The sequence below is a fragment of the Ptychodera flava genome, chromosome 8, assembly GCF_041260155.1.
Source record: "Ptychodera flava strain L36383 chromosome 8, AS_Pfla_20210202, whole genome shotgun sequence".
Taxonomy (NCBI): Eukaryota; Metazoa; Hemichordata; class Enteropneusta; family Ptychoderidae; genus Ptychodera; species Ptychodera flava.
Window position 1 is genome coordinate 5,650,211 of NC_091935.1, and position 21,301 is coordinate 5,671,511.

At 38.5% G+C, this 21,301-nt stretch overlaps 1 protein-coding gene across 1 annotated transcript in view; it reads left to right on the top strand.

Annotated features, from left to right (window-relative positions):
• The window catches only part of LOC139138278 (fibroblast growth factor receptor 1-like), a 107,478-nt gene that overhangs the window by 11,795 nt on the left and 74,382 nt on the right, over positions 1-21,301 (top strand). The window contains exons 4-7 of the mRNA XM_070706586.1: positions 734-847; positions 2,132-2,239; positions 3,147-3,248; positions 4,152-4,260. The gene's annotated coding sequence lies outside the window, so the exon portion shown is untranslated. The remainder of the gene's footprint in view (positions 1-733; positions 848-2,131; positions 2,240-3,146; positions 3,249-4,151; positions 4,261-21,301) is intronic.

The window sequence follows — 21,301 nt, forward strand, 5'->3', positions numbered from 1 at the left end:
TATTATTATTATTATTATTATTATTATTATTATTATTATTATTATTATTACAAGTTTAGGGGCTATAAGTATTATATAGAAATCTAAAAAACAATTCATTGAAGCTGTGGGACTTCTGAAAAAAAATGTTGTTACTCCTGAATGGTTGCCATGGAAACATCTCACATTAAAATGAGTGTGATTTTTTTTGGTGTGCTAACCAGAAAACCCCTTATTATCAATTTTTTACATTAATTAATAGTTCTTTAATAGGAATTAGGGAAAAAGTAACATTTTCAATCCCAAAATAGTTACTATGGCAACTCGAAACATTAAAATAAGTCTGACATTTGTGTTCTCTGACCCGAACTTCCCCACTAGATAATTTTTATATCAATCAAAGTAACTTTTCAAGGGATATTAGAAAAACTGAAATTTTCAACACCTAAAATGGTTACCATGGAAACATGGGGCAGTGAAATCGATATCATATTTGGTCTTTTCGACCCAAAATACCCTTATGGTGAAATTTTCACGGAAATTGAACCTATTATTATTCATGTTATTATTTCTATATAATACTTTATTAATTATTATTATTATTATTAGTGCTAACCTGGATCGCATCAAAGTGGGTTTCATACCAACTGTTACAACAACGTGTCCATTGACTGCAGCAATTTCGATATACATCAATGCATGAGACCTTCTCGAATGTAGAAAGATGACAATTTTTCTATATTGTGTGTTTCAGAACACCAAAATTGGGAGCGATGTGTGGAAAATACCTTTCGATGATATTCTCGGAACTGAAGGATATTTACATTATGTGATTATCACGTCGGTTGAAATCGTGTCTGGAAACAAGGTAACCTATCTTATGTTTCATCTCCGTTTACAAGACCGACGATCGTCAACTGAAAAAAGGCAGCCTTAAGCATTATGAAGCATGGAGCGTTGGTCATTGTTGCGATGGCTTCATATATGTCGATTGACAGTCGCCGGTTTCTTTCAAACGAGAACAATATTTGGAAGACCACGGGCGGATATGTTACGCTCAATTAGTGTTTGCATCAGTCAGTTGTTTTACGAGACTTTTAAAAGGGAATAAGTTGCCATTTCGTAACACTAGAACATACTCAAGTGTCACTTGAGAAAATGCGTTTAGTTTTCTGCTGATCAACAAATGATAAGTGACCAATATAAGAAATCTTCCCCGGCCTTACTGTAAGGGATTATCTATACTTCCATCACGCAGTTTATTGTATGCACCATAAATGACATCATGGAATTATTAACGTCCCAATAACTCTAACTTCTTATGATTTTTTCATTATTTTATTTTGTATGTTAATTCTTATTCTACTTCAAAAGCCTGTTGATGCTGAAACATCCGCTAATTACCTTTTTGACATAGCGTCCATAGGTTTGTGTAAAATGCACCAAGGTTGTCAGCATTTAAATTCTAGTCCGGACCAGAATTCATTCCTAAATAATAACAAGAGTGGTATGAACATATATTGGCTAAGTTGACAAACTGTATAGTGTGTATTTCAACATGCTTTGGGGAGTGTAATAAGAAATTATATTATAGTTGACATTAAAAAAACAAAAAATTCTAAATCATCAAGAGTTAGAATTCCTGGCTTTTTAAGCGACCTAATTGACACTGTGAAAAAAGTCATTATCAATGACATAGACCCACTTGGTTAATGAATTTGGAAACCATTGATTAAAATAATGGTCACATCGGGTTGTATCACTAAACAAATCGGCGTGCATATGTATGACAATGGGAACAATCCTTATACCAAGTTTGAAAGAAATCGCTCCAGGCATCTCTGGAAAATTTGCGTAATCGGACGGACGGACGGACGCTTGCGCTGACGCACGGACATGACCAAAGCTATTGGTCCCCCGGACTTTGTCCGTGAGGACTAACTACTAAGCAGTAAACATTTTAGAAACTAACGAATTATTCAGTAAATATGCATATATGGTGTCACACTGCGGAACTGTAAAATCAGTGTTTCTCTAAGTAATTTAATATTAAATTTACTTAAGACGGGATCATTATCCTCTGAAAACGAGTACATCAATACATTTCATTATTTTGTCTTTCATTTGCCTATTTATTGCTTAATATTTGCAGAATAACCGTTTCTCTGTCAGTGAGAGCAATTCGGTAGTGATCCTCGCTGGCCTACTCGATGCAGATATATTATCTCGTTACTCATTAGTTCTCCATCTAACCTTCGTGGTAAGTCAATCCGTCAGCTTGTACTGCAATCAAACCCCGACCGATCAGATGTACTGCAACATGGTGATATCTTTCATTCATTTAAATCTACAAACGGCCTGAGTTGCCATCAAACACACACACACACCCCACACAAACACACACACACACACACACACACACACACACACACACACACACACACACACACATATATATATATATTATATATATATATATATATATATATATATATATATATATATATGTGTGGTGTGTGTGTGTGTGTGTGTGTGTGTATCACTCGTGTGAGCTGATGGATGGATGGTTGGTTTGTTTGTAATAGATGGATAGAGTTAATTGATTGATGGGGGAATCGGTTGATGGATAGGTGGACTGTTGGATGGATTGATGGAGTGGTGGATGGATAGTATGATTTTTGATTTTTGGATGAAATGATGGGTTAATGGATGCAATGGATTGATGTATTGGTTGATGGTTGTATGGATGGATGGATGGGTGGACGGACGGATGGGGGGTGGATGGGTAGATGTTTGGGTAGATGGCTGAATTGAAGGGTGCTTAATGGTGAATGGATGGATGGATGTCATACTCATGTACATCTAGCCCGTGTACGTAAAACGTTTTTTATGTATGAGTGCATGTATGTCGACAATATATTACAGTCATAAATTATTTATCAAATTTCAACACCACCTAGAAACACGATATAATGGTACATTCAAAACGTACAAATGAGAAAGCTCGTAATAGTATAAGTACTATCTGTCTGAAGATTGCAGTATACATGAAACTTAAGTAACAGATATTATTACTTTTGTACTTGAAGTAATTTGTGATATATATATATATATATATATATATATATATATATATATATATATATATATATATATATATCTTACAGAATGGAAGTGTCCTCGCTATCCAACTTATCACTGAGGTTACTGATGTCGATTGTTGGCCACTTACATATAATAGTACATGTGAAGTCAAACCGAGTTCTAGGGTGAGTAGAAGCCGTTTATTATTCACCGACGCATCAATGTCCAATTTCCGATCGACGTGAAAATGTAAATGCAAACAGTGATAAAATGCCGTTACTGACACAACGATCAGGAATCGTATTCAAAACGTGTATGTGTGCGGCGGTTCCAATTCTCCTCTCAGCATCTATCCTTTTTCTTTGGTTTAGATTTCAGACAAGGAATTTTCTCATGTAAAATTCTTGATTTTAACTGCTCTATTGAAATTGAAAACTGGTTGGTTGTTGGTTGGTTGGTTGGTTGGTTGGTTGGCGCCAAATTAATTATTTATGATTGATACACCATTTTGCCAAAGGTAAATGATCATGACGGAAGATAGCTCAGTCTGTGATTTGAAAATTGACTGTCCAATAGCTCAGAACCTAATTTATCTTAAAGAGCACGAATGAGAATACTTTGAAATCTACTGAAGGCCCCTTGTCTGTATGAGGCTAATTTAAGACGGACATATCAATAACCTGACAGTTTGAGGTTCCACTCTCCTAGAAAGAGCAACTCACATTGACTTGTCTTTAAGGAAAACTTTTAGCATTTTCTTTCATTATAGATATTAAAAATCAGGGAATCAAAGACAAAGTTTGAGAGTAGAGAAGTCCTTGCCTTTTCAAAGTGGCTTCTGTAAAAAGAAGGGGTAGAAAACTTTATTTACATCGAAGCTTCGAAAAGCTACACAGTTGCAAACTAAATCCGGAAGGGTGTAGTATTTACTATGATACGTATTGAATTTCATAGATTGATTGATTGTTGCATTGTCTGCTTGAATGTTTTGTCATAGAACTGACTACCAAATCGGAGTTTATATGATGAGAACTGTTATCTGCTATACCTACTTGTTCCGTAACAGTAGATATAATTCACATTCACAGAGCGGCGTTCCTACAGATTTGTCAATCGGATTCAAGATACTTGAAGTACCTCATCCTAAGCTAGTGCGGGATTTTGGAATGGTATACGTTTTCCTGAACAATACTGAATGTGAGTATCCGTTTGTGTATCTCCCGTCTGGTATAACATTTGTTTAGTGTCTATGGAATCTTTGGTGGTTCAGTAATCGAACAAAGTTGTGGCGAGTGTGGCCGCAACTTGTCTAGTTGTCTAATTGTCTATAAGTAATGTGAGTGTTATCAACCTTTACAAAGTTTGGTAATTCAATGTCAAAATACTCGTCATCACATAGTCCCCCACCACCTGATTGGCAGGCGTCTAATGAAGAAGTTTCATCTGGATGGCTCGAAGCGACATACTTAATTACTGACACTCCATTATAAACCCTGAGGAAATGGATCCACCATCATAAGTTTGTCTTTAAGTTACTATTTAAATAGATATAGCAGTGATTGCTGGGTACCAACCGCAACAGATCTAACATTCTTTCCGGACATAGTCTACCGGCCTTGGCACACTTAGCAATAAAGGAAAGTTTGCCTTTTGGTGATTGTGATTTACGTTTAGTTTGCCTTGTTTTAGCAACCCATGTACCAAGCTCGCGATCTATTTCATTCATCCTGCCGGGGTTACCTCCATAATCATTCTAAGAGATTTCAATTGTATTCCAAGTAAAGTCATTATCGGAGGGGGAAACAGCCTTGTGCTCGGACTCTCGTAAACTCAGTCCACCCTTTTGCTTTGTCAGGAGTCTCTGCTTCACCAAAGTCATTCAAATATTTACACAATCATACCCTCGCATGGATATATGTAAAAAAATGCGTTTGTTGTACGTTGGCAAGCCAGGGCTGCAGCCAAAAGACAATGTAAGGCTGAAGGAAAGTAAGTTTTCTGAGTGTATCCAGAAAATGGTAATCCGCTGGATCGACTGGTATCTGCCAATAAGCTGTGCTTAAATCATGCTTTAACAATAGCCATCCATTTCCTTTTTGAGTCATCGCAGAAGTAAAATTATCAATGGATGATATTGTAGGTGAATATTCTCACCGTCCAGATATTCCCCATTTGGGATGCCATCATTAACTGAATGATGGGTTGGGAAGCTAGTAAAGATCGACGGCTATGCGCCCATCGACTCTATCTTTTTTCTCCACTGTCTCAATGGACGAGGTACTTGGTGGCGAGATGAAGGGGTTAGCTAAAAGTGGACCAGCCGTGGCCCCTGCTGTCACTTCATTTATAATCCACCTGTCAATATGATCTGAATAGTTTATTGTGGATGGGTGGTTTTTCTTGGTAGGGTATGGCAATTTTGAAGCTGTGTAGTATATACTAGAACGCTACTGTAAAAAGTCGCATATGATTTTGTCATTGTAATGTTGCAATTCCTCTCTCAAATTGGAATTTCCAGATTTGATGGGACAGTATTTTGCACAGTTAAAAATTTGGTAAACTATATTACACTACTGTGTCATAAGCAGTTATAATGTTAGTTAATTTGAAGGATAAGGTTGTTAGCCATAATAATGTGGAACGTTCATTGTCAAGAGCGCATAGACCCCATGACAAATTTGTTTAGGATCACTCTTGGGATGGATAATTTCACTTTGTGACGTTAGATCATCTGCTTCCCAATTAGAATATTTGGTGTGATTTGCCAATAGGTAGTTGCCTTATAAATTGTGATCGTCACAGTTGGTCATGGAAAACCCTACACTAGGAACACTTTCTACTGTAAACAAGATACTGACAGTAGCTCCCCGACAATCACTGCCATTGCCATATGAACTACTCTCACCACGCATGCAATCCAGTCCCGTGGCTTTATCACCAGTATAAGCTACTGATTCAATGAGGATTCTCCGTCGGGGTCAATATCAAGGTCAGCTTCCGCGACATCAACATCATTAGCTTGCCTGAGTATTTGTCACAATTTTCTCTTCTAAAAGAGCTAATGTCAAAACTATCTGTATTGTCAAACTCAACCCTGGCAGTGTTAAAAATTACTGCTTTTTCGACGAGAGGCTCTGGGTCAGAAATACAAGTAGGATTAACAGTATATCCTGCAAAATGGCAGGGAAGGATATTGACTGACCCTTCTGAACATTAATCTCCATGGCAATTTGTCTAGAGATATTGCACATATGCACTTTGTGATCTGTGAACATGTTCATTAAAATGAAGTCATTGATATTACACTTCATGCCAACATTTTTCACTCTGTGATTCTCTCTATCACATTGTTATTATAGTCAAATGAGTCATGTATGGATATATCTCTACCTCTGCCTTATCAGAACTGGACTTGGGCTCTCTTGCTCTTTGAAGGCCTTTCCGTTCCATGAACAGGTACTCTTAGGATACTTAGCTAGGCTGTTACGTATAACTTCATACAGGCCTCACAGAAGTGTTTGGATGCACAATCCTCATTCTTCTCACATATATTATAAAAATTATTTTAATATTTAAAGCAAACATTAATCTGATCCTTCTTTTTAGATCTGTCCACTGCTCTGTGTTTCCTGATTTCCCCGATAAGTGGTAACAAGTATAGTTCTCTCAGGTCTGCAGAATCGTTTGACCATGTTCGCAGTCCCGATTACATGTCAGAGAGTAGAGCTCCCTCGGACTTTAAGATGGCGTCCAATCTTCATAAGTGCCTGCAAGTGTTCTAATCGTTGCTGTTTCTCAATGTCCCTAAAAGTAGGAAGCTGCACTATTGCTAAATTGTCCACCATAAATTCAGCTATCGACATATCGAATTTCGGTAGGGCACAAGAGAATGTACGTGCCCTGGCAAACATGTGTGGCCACATGCTGCCGCACACGATTGGTTCTACTGTTTAACCGCATCGATTTCAATAATATGTTACCTGATCTGTTCTGGGTCCGCATAGACGGCTGGATGAGGAGTTGATTCATTTGGGAACCGTCTCCACCTCTATTGGCATCAGTGTTTTGTAGTCATTGACTGCCAGACGGTAATGCCTATGGCAATTGGGAATTCCCTTTCACAATTCTCTTGTGATCGGTGGTATGAGTTTAGTCGAGTTGTGACCTTCAAGATTTCTTCTCGGATTACTGGTGATTGGCTGCAGTCTGTTCCCTTCCTTCTCCAGTTTCATTTCTTTGAGTTTTTTTCTTAAAGCACGGTCCCTCTATGTGATAGAGGGAATCCTGCAGTCTCGCTATCTCCGCCTGCAACCTTTCTCAGCTGTCAACTGTTCCTGTTCTACCTCGGACGATGGGTTATCTTCTGTGATTGACTGGCGCTGGCTACATTTCCCGTCTTTCACACTTGTTGATGCCATTGTTACTTTGGTGCGTGGGACGACTCGAATTTATGAACAGTTGGTAGCTTCATCTTTCCCGTCTTAATCCTAGTTGAAGTGCCTTTTGTAGCGATTGGGCTTGGCTCTATACCTAGGTCTAGCAGGCATTATTCTGCTTTGTCCATACTTTTGGTGCTGAGTGCTAAAGAAAATTGAGGCGGGAGAGCCAGGACTGCACCACACTGTCAAACTCAACTCGAGTAGGATAAACTGAGGGGAGGCTGGGATTGAAATTTGACCTTTCGATTAAGGGCGCCCTGCGATTTGCTAAATCACTTTTCGGTCAAAATGTTACAAACTTTACCATTAAGACGTTGGCCTTGTGATCGTAAGGGACCGTTCAGTTTTTACGGCCGGGGGGGGGGGGGGCGGCAAAATCCAGGGGGGTCATCGTAATTTTGGAATCCACAAAGGGGGGGTCATCGCTTTTTCACTGGTAGGAAAGGGGGGGTCACCACATTTTCAAAAACATAATACCAACAATAAAGTTCACTTTATGCCATGGCCATGATCGACCCTCTTTACCGGCGGGCCGCCTTCGGCGACCCACTAGAATAAATATACATTATGTATTACCCATGACCCTCTTAACGGGCAGACGCCTTTGGCGAACCACTCCAATTAGGTTTACTTCATGCAATGGCCATGATCCGACCCTCTTTACCGGAGGGCCGCCTGCGGCGGCCCACTACAATAAATTGACTTTATGTAATACCCCACGGCAATCTTACTGTAAAATTCCCAATTGAAGCCGCGGCTTGTATTAGAAACATTTTTGAGGGACCCCTGGGATCACGCACTGAATAATAGTAATGGCCGCGCGCCTTCAGCGGCCCTGTCCAGTAAAGTCTACTTTATGCAATAGCCATGATCGACCCTCTTTACCGGCGGCCACCTTTGATGGCCCACTAGAATAAAGTTGACTTTACGTAATGGCCCATGACCCTCTTAACCGGAGGGCTGCCTTTGGCGAACCACTCCAATAAAGTTTACTTTATACAATGTCCATGGACATGAGTTGTCTATGGAAATGAAGTTAAAAATTGCCTTACAGTCGTCCTAATTAACAGACGTTTCAATGGATGTGGCTGAGAAGTTTGTGCACTGGCATCTCTACTACACGAATAAAGTGCGCCGCGTACCGGAGTTCAAATCCAAACCGTGCGGGTAAATTTGACATATGGGTTTCGGTTATTTTTCAGGGGGGGTCATCTTTTTTTCACAAAAAATGCAGGGGGGTCTATATTTTTTTGAACACCGGCGACAAGATTTTGCCGCCCCCCCAGGCCGTAAAAACTGAACGCCTCCCTAAGATGCATGAAAATTAAGAAACATATTATTACTTTGTACTTGAAGTAATTTGTGTAATATTTATGGCGCTCTGCTTTTAGCATCGAGCACTTACATTTCCCATGAGGACATCTGTATACTTTAAAGTGTATATCTCACCTATTTTTGTATGTCTGAACTTAATCGAATTGCATAAAACAATATTCATTATTTCGAAAAATCCATAACATTGTAGTGGCAACTATTTCTATAGTAGTGTATTTCACTGTTAAAGTTGTGAAAAATTCACCCTGTCAGAAAACGTCCGAGCTCATATTCGCCGCGTATTGGTCACGTGGCATGATGTCAGAAGTGGCTAACCTCTGAGAGCAATCCCCAGAGAGCAATAGTCAACGCATTGGGTACCAACTTCGAGAAGATCTCAGGTAGTTCGCTACGATGAAAAGATGCGCGGTTTAGGGCTGCAACAACACAAACCTGGAGAGTTTTAGTCTACATTTGTGCTGTTAATTTGGTGAGGACCTAGAAACATTTCCATGAGAGCATTGAGAGTTGAGTCTCAGTGTGAAATACCTGCAGCTGACACCATGCCGAGCTAGCTCGACCACTGTTTATTGTACAGGAATAGCATGCCCGGACATGAAGCCAACCCCAAATGAGACTCAAGCCTTTCGTAATTATAGCTCCCTAAACTGTACTACTTGATAAACTACACTACGTTATAACGCCTAAAATACTACAGCTGTAAATCTGTTCATCCACTACACCGACGCCGGACGTGACAGTCTATAGCCAGAAAATTAGGAGTGATGCGTATTGAAAGGGGTCGAATCAGGCTCGCCACCTCAGTTAAGAAATTGCATTGTGTAAAGTTTTCACTTTTTCCAGGCTCTATATACAGTCGTTTAGGTCTGCTATTCGCATCATTAATTACAAAACTGTAATAAGTTAAATATACAGAACTAAGCAAGGGCGAGTTCACCATTTGGCAAAGTCCAGACTAAACATGCAGCAGCTCCCTTACGAAAAAATATGGCTTCTGGCACATAGTTGTGCATGCTACCCACAATAGTTGTGGATACCAAGCTGCAACTGTTTGTGGCTTATAAGCAGGTTATTCATATTTTATCATGCAAAGATCTGTTCTGGCACAGTTTTGCGGCATACAGGCCGCTGTGATTGCAGACGATATGCCGCAAAAAAATGGGATGGGGCTTTTAGCGGCATAGAAGCCGCTGTGATTGCAGACAATATGCCACAAAAAATGGTGGGGTAAAAGGTTTCATGGTAAAATGCTGCTATGCATGCTTCCTGCGCTACCCCCCCTCCCCAACCATACCTGCATTTGTACCTACCTGTTTTATACTAGCCAGGAGATTACCATACACTTCACATCTTCATTTGTTTTAAGGGACAGTAGCTGTAACTTATGATGTTGTTCTTTTAACTTTTGTGCGTTGAGGTAACTTTTCACTTTACTCACTTGGCAAAATAGGCAAAAATCAAGACACATAACAGTATAAAAATACTGCATAAAAATTAAGTTACAGCTACTGCCTTTTTAAACCGCCTACTCACATATGCAAACAAAAAAAAACACTTACCACATATCTTCACGATAATACCCCATTGTTTATTTTGATATGTAAAACAATGATGTTGGTACACTAGGCTGGACCACTAAGAAATTAAAATAAAATCAAAATTCAATAATCTAATGAGGTTCATGTGAAAAACATAACAGAACATGTCAAAAGTCTGCATTTGATTTTTCACATTATCCAAAGTTGTTTTCGATGCCATCCTAATGTTTACGATCTTGTTCTGAAACTTCAGATTGAATGTTCCTGTTGATCCATTGGTCTGTTCAGCTTCATGGCCTTTGCCCATACACTGAGAATAAAAATGATAAATAACAGACAAGGATATTATTACATGTGCAAAGTGAAATTGCTTGTATTTTGTCGACTACCCTTATAATATATTAATACAAAAATTCACGGAAAAGAGCATTCATGTGCTTGAAAGAAATTATAATAATTAATATTAAATAATTTACCCAATGATACAAACTCATGACATATCTATACATTATGTTTATTGTGATTACCAATCATTGCTTTTCAGCCTCATTTTCACTATTTACTTGTGACACACCACTCAAAACTACAACTATTGACCAGCGGTGATTGAGTTTCAGCACATCTCAAACAGAAGAAATGTAAATGAAAACTGTCTCATAATTGTTTTAAAACAAAAAGTATCCCTTTATAATAACGTAGTGCACGGTTACAGGTTTGTTACTAAATATATATAGCTGTACGCGCGCAATATCGGACACGCAGCTTGAAATGCGGACAAATTTTATCAATGTTGCATACATTGCTGTTTTTGCAGCTTGTACTCTGAGTCGTGGATATGCCTATTGGTATTCATTGTTACACTAGCAGTTAGCCCACTAAGTTGTATTTTCGTCGTTCTTGCATTCGTAATTTTCAAAAGCGTAATCTAAAAATGCGGACGATGCTGTGTGTTGGCCGCTACAGCTAACACACAGCATCGTACGCAAGGCTAGCGAGAGTTGCCGACATCGACGGTTATTTACGATAAGTGAATAAAAGACTGGCATTTTTGGAAGCGATCGAGTAGCTGAGGTAGGCAGGGATACGACTTGGGCCCAAGAACGCTGAATTTCGGCAGTAATTTGGCTTTTTACATCAAGTCCCAAAATGGATTTGAAGTCACCGACCCTACCTACGCTACGGGTCTTTGCAGGGCTGTGGTGAGCGGGGCGATTAGCATCGTACGCGTAGGGCTACCAACCTCCATGATTAACTACCGGTATATTATTTTTGCCAATACCGTACGTTCATTTGGCATACTTGAACAGGGTTCGCCAAGAACAACATCAATATAGCACGACCAAAGACAGTGAAAACTGCGAAAATTATAGAGACAACTCGTGGTATTGAAAATTACTTACCGAATTTTTAAACGATATGTAGCTCTTCGATCAAACTATGGGTGTGTCCGTGACCGTTGTTCTTCGGGACGATATCTCGGTCTCAGAATCGGTCATCCAAGGGCCATCAACGCATCGCAAACGCTGTTTGTTGGTTTTAATTCATAGCTAACCTTTACGTACCCTGAATGATAATGTCCTACGGTAATTTTACGCTAAAACTGTACAAAAATCAGAGCGAAAAAAACGGCGACGATTAGCCTAGATCCTTTCCGTCCGCTTGCCTCCGTACCTCCGTCCCCACTACCGTCTAGTCTCGTGAGCAGTATTTCGAGCTGGAGTTGTAAAAACTGCTCATTTGAATGTCAATGGTCACCAACTGAGACCATGATGTCACCAGCGTCCCTTCCAAAGTCAATCACTGAAAATGACCCTCTCATGATTGGCCTATGACTTAGTTGGGCAGAGCTGCAGTGTCAACAACATTAACATATTTGACGTCATATTAATTAGCTCTGCCCAACCAAGTCATAGGCCAATCGTGAGAGGGTCATTTTCAGTGATTGACTTTGAAAGGGACGCTGGTGACATCATGGTCTCAGTTGGTGACCATTGACATTCAAATGAGCAGTTTTTACAACTCCAGCTCGAAATACTGCTCACGAGGCTAGACGGTAGTGGGGACGGAGGTACGGAGGCAAGCGGACGGAAAGGATCTAGGCTAGGCGACGATATACTCCTCGCTAAAACGTCCTAACGGCCTACCAGTGCATATCAGATTTAATTTGCCGCTCAGGATTTGACCCATGACCTTTTGGCAATCTGACCAATCATAAAGAAATCTTCACATGATCTACAACAATCTGACCAATCATAAAGAAGTCTTCACATGATATATGACATCATCAGGCGTGATTCTAGAGTTCCGGGTTCAAAGTCTGTTCTGACCCACGCATTGTTTCAGCAAGCAGCTTGATCCAAATCTCGCGAGCTTGCGTTTGAAAACCAAAACGCACAAATACATGGAATAACCTTTCTAGATCAACACAAAACTCTACAAAAACGGCTCCGACATAGCAGTCTCGTGACTTACAAACTTTGCCCGACGATGACTTTCATCGCGCACGTCCGTATTTTGAAGCCCAGCGTGATCACTATGAAACTATGCGTACATTATTATACGCTGGGAAAGCTTTACCGTACGTACCTCCATGCCGTACGTACGCTTTCAAGACCTACTCCGTACTTGCAGTTCATTTAAAACCCGCGTGTGAAAAGGGCGTAAGAAAACACAAAAGAACAAGATATACGTTATTTTTGAGTTGCAGTTCTTTGAAAGACTAGTCTTTTCAAGGGAGATATGCACGTGTAAAGTTCATTATACGTCGATATTAGCCATGCGTACGATGCTGTGTGTTCCGATCCTCTACAGCCAATCGCCCCGCTCACCACAATTAGCTGTAGCGGAACACACAGCATCGTACGCAGGGCTAACGTCGATATATGGTTCGCCAGAGTTAATATTTTGCAAAACCTTTTTTTCTGTAGAAACAGTTACGCTGTCAGTGAGAACCAATCATTTGCAAAACGTACATAAAAAGTCAGTGATTGATTTATTGCACCGATCAAAGTCAAATGGTAGTTTTTCACACAATTTGTTGAAAATCAAAGGTTTCCTGCTGTGCCAGCTGTAGTGTGTCACTGTCAATGGATATCTCATCTAAGATCAAGTGGAGTGTCAACTCAATGTTGTGGCTTATAGTGACAATATCTTGCTCAAACTGTGTTTATTTAAATATTTAGCATATCTGCCACAAAAGATTTGACTGATTGTCTTTGTGTGCCTGTTAAGTGCCTCTAGTGGCACATATCGGCACATAATGAAAAATAAGTTCTGGCAGCCTTTTTTGTGTGTAGCTTATAAGCCGCAAGACAGTGGGACATATGCCACAAAAAAAAATTTCGTAAGGGAGGGCCCCAAGAGGCCTACCGAGACAACTGGCAATTTTCAATTCCGATATGGACTGCATCCTGGCAGTTTCAAGGTTAGGACCCTCTTCAGTTCGTATGCTTGGGTAAACAAGAAAAAGCGTTCTACGCTCAAATCATGCTCTAAAATTTCCTCTTCAATTAGATATGTCAACGATGGGATTAGCCATTTATCGGCGATAAATGAAAACGTGGGTTGGCGGCCATATTGAACACGATTGGAACTAAGGGACTGGACACAAATTACAGGGGGGGTGGGCCGGTGTTTTTTGGGGGTGGGTCGCCATTTTTTGCGCAAGCATTTTTGAAGGGTCATAAAATTTTGTGCAAGCCTATGGGGGAGGGTCACCTTTTTTCATGCATCAAAGCTGAAATTGCATGTGCACGTTATGGAATACTGAAAAAAGAAAAAATACCTCCTGGCACTTTCATTTTCTGCCATTACCATTTTCGGCGCGCCCTTCGGGCGCAAATTTCAGGTATAATAAATTGATGATCCAAACAGCCACATTGATTTAAGTTTTCATGATTTCTACTTATTCAACACTTTTGTGCATAACTCTCCCCTATAATGACTCTTTCGATAACAATTTGGGAGATTACTTATTTGACATCATTCTCCCATTGACAATACTTTGGGTATAGGCCGGTGTCAAACGTTCATGTCGCTGTATGTACATTTTTTAATTTTTTGAGGACATTGACAGAATACAAACTGTTCAGAATAGTGCATAGTGTCATCAATAACAACTGGAAGCTTCAGGTCGAACAACTTTTGAATAACAATTTAGGATCAGATAACCTATGAGTTATTTGTAGTTTCCTCATAGCCTACAATGTATAGTGAATCAACATTTTGGTGAAATTCCAAAATCAAATTTCTTGCACAACCATTGACTTGAAACCACTCTAGTCTAATCATGAATATTAATACTAATATTTAGGTGTACATAAATGCACAGGTTTACCAAGTTTTGTATTGGAAAAAAATTATTCATAGTTTCATCATAGACTGCCATGTATAGTGAATGGACATTTCAGTGAAATTCCAAAATCAAATTTCTTGCACACCCATTGACTTGAAACTACTCTAGTCTAATCATGAACATTAATACCAATAATCAAGTGTACATAAATGCACAGATTTTCCTATTTTTGTATTGGAAAAAAATTATTCATAGTTTCATCATAGACTGCCATGTATAGTGAATCAACATTTAAGTGATATGCCAAAATCAAATTTCTTGCACAACCATTGACTTGAAACCACTCTAGTCTAATCATGAACATTAGTACCAATAATTGAGTGTACATAAATGCACAGATTTACCTATTTTTGTATTGGAAAAAAATTATTCATAGGGTTTCACCATAGACTGCCATGTATAGTGAATCAACATTTCGGTGAAATTCCAAAATCAAATTTCTTGCACACACATGGACTTGTAACCACTCTAGTCTAATCAAGAACATAAATATCAATAATCAAGCATACATAAATACACAGATTTGCCAAGTTTTGTATTTAAAAAAAATTATTCATAGTTTCTTCATAGACTACAATGTATAATGGATCCACATTTCATGCGAAATTCCAAAAACAAAGTTATTGTACACAGATGCACGTGTTACCACCCTCTTCTAATCAAGCACAATTATGTCAATTATTCAGGGTCATATATACACAAATAGTGCATATTTTTAATTCTGAAATTTTTTTTTACAGTTTTGTCATAGACTCCCATGTATAGTGGATCAACATTTTATGCGAAATTCCAAAAACAAAGTTATTGTACACAGATGCACATTTTACCACCCTATTCTAATCAAGCACAATTATGTCAATTATTCAGGGTGCATATATGCACAAATAGTGCAAATATTTAATTCTTAAAATTTTTTGACAGTTTTGTCATAGACTCCCATGTATAGTTTTGTCATAGACTCCCATGTATAGTGGATCAACATTTTGACAGAAATTCCAAAATCAAATATCTTGTTCACATGTGCACTTGTAAACAACCCATGCTAATCAAGTATAACTATATCAGTTATTAAACATCTGTATATGAACAGATATAGCTAGTTTTATACTGGAAAATACACGTTCGTAGTTTTCTTATAGTCGACTACATGTATAGTGAATCAACATTATCGATAAAATCTAAAAATTACATTTTTTGTACAGGCATGCACTTTTTACCTGCCACTTCAAGCAAAGTACATTTACATGAATTATCACACACATATGATTTGATATTTTTTGGACAACGCGTTATATCGGCCACATTTTGCCTTCCTTTCGGGAGGGCGACTTAAAAAGTATAGCAAGTCAGAAGGGGGTCTTTAACACATTGCGGGTTTTTTGGGGGGTATTGAGTAACAGGGGAGGGTCACTTATTTTCATGCACGGATAAGGGGGAGGGTCACTAATTTTTGTGCATGAACTTTTGAAGGGTCACTATTTTTTACGCAGCGGTTTTTCGAAAAACACCGGCCCACCCCCCCCTGTAATTTATGTCCAGTCCCTAAATTGGGATAATTGGATTGGCAACATTTCTCAAGAATTTTAGAAATTTGTCTAATATTACACCATATTTGCTTACCATCTTTAAAATTTTATTCAAAATTTACGATGTTGTTGAAATGTTATGAGAAAGAATCAGTGCATGATAGTATCTAATGCAATATTGTTCAAACATTTGAACAATATTCATATTGTAATGAAAATATGAGAGTTTGTCTGTAGTTTCTTCATTACTGAAACAGTAGTAATAATTTCAGTTTGTCACTTTTCCTGGACCAAAAGGAAGCTTTTCGATTGATTTACAGTTAAGTCAGTCAGGGTCATTAAAATGTGCCCTGACTCAATTTAATGTTTATGAAGCCTTAAATTCACGAAAAAGTCGGGCATTTCAAAAGTGCCCTGACTCAAAAGTCGTTCAGTAAAGAAATTTTAAGCATCTTGTCTCATTTCTTTAGTACATTTACACAAAAATGAACTTTTTTTCATGAAAATGAATCCGATGAAAGAGGTATGCAATAATCGTTGTGTTTTCGGTTGTTTTGTTCGATGAGAACAATATTTCAAATTTTACACTATTCTATCATTTTTTAAAATTTCAGCTGTAAAAATTTCGATTTCGTTACATTTTCCTAATAATTACTCTCATCCAATTTTCCCAAATTAGTTCCAATCGTGTTATTGGCTCCGAATATTTCTGTGCGTTGGTGTCTGACTCGACTTGCCCCGAGTTTGTGGGCATATAAATATCAAAACAGAATGAATTGGATGAATTTGAATAAAATCAATCTACTGTCACGTTTATGGTTGGGTGACATTGAAGCAATTTACTGGTAGGATCATGTTTGATCGGGGGGTTGTCAATGCGATGGCCTTGGCCAGCTGTAACTGGTGCCGCGCGCAGAGCGAGACTTAAAAGCCAAGCAATGGGGGTCCACCTGGCATCTCAGGTGTTTGTATTTACGCATTGCAGGAAAGCACAGGATCAATTCCACAGGCAGTAAAGCCTGATAAAAGTAATATGCTTGTCTAAGAACTTTTGTAAAGAACAGCAGGTAGATCTAGATTTCTTGTGAAGCTGCGGACTGTTTGCATTGACCTTCTCGACTGTATCAGCCAGCTGGTCTAGGAAGTCATTCACATTGAGTGAATTGACGCACAAATCTATGCTCACAATATTTCCGATGGTATCATTTTCAACAGTAACACTAGACTCTTCATCACTGGCTACCCTCTAAATCAATCATTCCAAACAACATTTCATTGTAGGAGTGATTTTCACTTTCCAAATTATAGACAGAACTTGAGATAGATGCCATTCTGCAATTGTGTGTATAGCTTCTCCGTTCTACACTCACGAACGCCACTTATGACGTCACAGAAATGGACGCGTTCCTCACGGAGGTTTTTTCATCAAGCCCCGAACATTTTTCATTTTCACAATTATTTGTCAACGGGAAAAAGGAAAAAACACCACCATTTAGCTTAGAAATAGTATTATTATTGACAAAATAAATAAAAAAAAATGTTTTCTAGGTAAGATATACTCTTTAATATTGTGAAGTTCCTTTCCCGCCGAAAATGGATACTTTTCTCACATTCCGGATGTGATTGTTCAATAGTCTTAGTTTTAATTCTTTTTAATAAAGCTGTTGAACGCCAATCCAAGTGTCTATTCATTATTTATAGTGTATCAAAACCTCCTCCAATCCCCACTCCATACATTTCTCGGTGCCGAGACCTGAATGGGAGATGCACTAAAGAAACCTGTGTAATCAGGGATGAACACTTTATTTTCGTGGACTTGTTATGCGGATTCAGACTTTGGAGAAAGTAAGTCCTGGCTAATAAGAAGCCAATAAGCTTTAAGCATTTATAGCCAATCACGTAGAGTCGAGATCACGTTTCGGAAAGTTTTTGCTTACGTCTTTTTGTTACCATTTACTAGTTTTAGTTTTGAAAAACAAGGCAGTAAGAAGTAAAGAATTCAGTCATTTCGCGGCACGATGTTAACTTCAAAAGAAAATGATTTCAGACAACAATTCGAATTTCATCTCAACATCAGACGAATCGAGTTGATTATTCGACGCTTCTGGGACTACATGTTGAGTAGCAATTCATAGCCAAACAAGATCTATGGTTTGGGTTATAACTTTCAATATAACTTACGTCTCTGGCGTCGCTGGAGACGCCAGCTCATTTACTGCACAGTTGTTGCTTGACAACATTGTCATATCTTTCTATTGATGTTGACGAACTTACCAATCCTATGTATAGCAACCATGACAAATTGAGTAAACGCTAAAATACTCTTCTAACGACACATACTGCATACAACCCTTCGCAGATGACGTATGTCTCTCAATTGCTCTTCTCTCATTGGACACGTACATTGCATGCTGCTGATTCAAAATGGCCGGTGCTGGGTTGGTGTGCCCAGCCGATTTCAGGACGATTTCTCGCCAGTAGCATAGGGTAAGGTATGATTTTAGGCAAAAGAGACCAGTCGATCGATTGTTTATGCAACCATCTGACCGTTGACCAGTTTTTATCACCGGAAACGCTCAGAGTTCGTGAATTTCGCTGATTTATGAAATCGGGCGGTGAAAAGCTTTCAGACCTTTCCTTCCTGTCTGTGCAGCAGTGGACAACGGGCCCAAGCCGGGCCCAAGCCCTGCAGAGCTCTACAGCCGCACGTACCATTATTTTTATTACCTTCTCGTGTCTATTTATAGACAGAGAAGGTATTAGAGTTGAAAACCAGTATGCTGGTGTCAACTTCTGCTTCCATCTGTCAAGACTTCCGTCTGTCAAGATCCGTTGACGTCATGCTATTGTGATGGGTCATATCATAAACTGGTGGGGGTGTTCATGGCTCAGGTTGAGGTGTAGGAGAACGATTTTGAGCTGTGACAAAAATCAAAAGGGACTTAGCGGCATAGCCAGTGTTAAGCCTTTCTCCAAGGTTTCTTAGTTGACTACGATCTATTACAGACTACTGAGCTGACGTTAGGGTACTCACTTTGTGTTTGCTCACTGTCAGTGCGCTAGTGTTTGGTACTGAGTTGCAAGGATATCCCCTCATGGCCTCACGTGATATGGGCCTGTTGCATATCTGCAGATGATCATATGCCTCTGAGTCTGAAAACGGTCATTGTGTAAGCCTGTCGGCATTTTCCTTGCATTTTTTCTCATTAATTTTGCAAAATATCGGCGAATACCTCAATATTTCAAGATAGCTCTTTCTTCCCAATGGTTTCCTGGAGTTTCAGAGTCATATGAACGAAAATGAGTGAAAGTTTTAGACAGGAAAATCGGACGTCGGCCATGTTCAATTTTTACAGTACAATCAGAAGTTTATGTGGAGGAAATAACTAACAAACACTGTTCATGATGCCCGCCCTCTAGAGGCAGACCTTCCTATATGAAGTACCACATTTGATGCTTGTGGAAAGCTTGACCACACAAAGGAGCATTTAAACTTTTAGAAAATGACAAATTGAATAAGAAGGTATTCTGAAAATGTCAAATACTGAGGAAAAATGCGCAAATATTCAAAATAAACAGGTTAACTGACTGGTCAGCTATAAAAAACAATGAAAATGTTTATGATCAAAAGTTTTTGAGATGCGCAAAATATAACAAATACAGACATTATTAACATTATAAATATAGGGCCAAACTATTTTTTCAGGGATGGGACAGGTTGGAAATGAGGGGTGAGAAACAAAGGCACTCCTATTGCTGCATGTGGATGCAGCCACACCATTTCATTTACAGCATACTTATTCACTGTGTTGTGTTCAAGTTCCATATTGTACTGACTGTCATACAAGGATAACACAAGCAAATCAAATCAAATTAGAAAAGGATCAATGCTGTTGTGTGGATTTTGCTGAAAATGGCTGATTTTAATATTTCGCCCTATATATTTGGTATCTGGCAAAGGTATATTTTGATGTAAAGTCAAAATTAACACTACATTGCTGACAATATATGTTACCGTTTCTGCATGAACTTTTCTTTTTTAAATTATAGTATATTAGTACTTCAAACAGATTAACAGTAATCGTGATGTCAACCCATAATTTGTACTTCACAAAGACTGTAATTTTTATTTTTCAGTCATTTTATAAATTTGCACTGCACAAGATGATTGAACAAATTGCAATATTTGAATTTGTAAACTCAAAGAATAAAAATCCTGTCACAGATTAAATTATTTTTGAAAAGATATTTACTCTTAAACACTTTTAGCATATATTCTTTAGACGGTCATGTATTTCAAGGAAAATATGCCTATTAAAAACAGTAATTTCTTCACTTTCATTTTTTTTCAATACTATGACAATTATGAGCCATGAGGTTTTACAAACACAAGACCAGATAAGTGTTTTTCATCATTTCCTCAGGACTCTTTGGAAAATCCATTAAAAACAGTTAAAAGTGACTTAAAATGATCACTTGGTATACATTTAATTTACAGATGCCAGGTTGTGTATTTCACATGCACTCAGGTCAGTAGGGAAGTGCGTCATTACTATTTTGGACTGTTAATTCTTATTTCTGAATTATTTAACTTTTTTCCACATTGAACTATCTTTAGGCAGTTTATACTGTAGCTTAGAATTTTTTTGATTGATGTATTTAATCATCTTTTGGGTTCTTTGGGTCCATATCCCACCTCATGCCCCTACATCATCAACTATTTACCAACAACTCCATGCCAACAACCAATTACCTGACCTGGCCGCACATTAGAGAAGGTACAGCGTCATTGACGGTATTTTTTAAACAATCAAGTCATGTAGACATTCTACACATTGATGATTATGCAGTATGTTCGCCGGGCCCGAGCCAGGCAGCCATAGCCATTTGTATATAATGCCAGTCAACATGTAGGCCTATAGGCCTACACTAATATCACATACGGTGATTCTTTTATTGAATAATCAAGTCGTATATAGACATTCTACATATTTAATACGATTATTATCCAGCAATGTGCCAAGCGCCTGTGGATGAATTCATGAG